Source organism: Solanum stenotomum, chromosome 10, assembly GCF_019186545.1.
Source record: "Solanum stenotomum isolate F172 chromosome 10, ASM1918654v1, whole genome shotgun sequence".
Taxonomy (NCBI): domain Eukaryota; kingdom Viridiplantae; phylum Streptophyta; class Magnoliopsida; order Solanales; family Solanaceae; genus Solanum; species Solanum stenotomum.
The window spans coordinates 45,999,208-45,999,464 of record NC_064291.1 but is presented as its reverse complement, the minus strand read 5'-3'; positions in this window follow the sequence as shown (position 1 = coordinate 45,999,464).

The following is a 257-nucleotide window of genomic DNA, read 5'->3' as shown; positions in this document are numbered from 1 at the left end:
TTCAATTTTAAACATTTAGTACTCTTATTCGGTCTAATGAGTCCTAATTAGATTTGTGAATACAAATTTCATCGATAATTTGTTTGTGTTAATTCTAAGAAACAGATACACTAGTGGACCAATAAACAAAACTCCTTATTATTCCTTTTTATTTAGTAATTAGTAAGTTAAGATAATGCAATAAGAGTATTTGTTTCACTAATTAAGTTTACCCATAAAAAAAAGCTTTCTTTAATTTTATTTATTTGTAAGGTCTA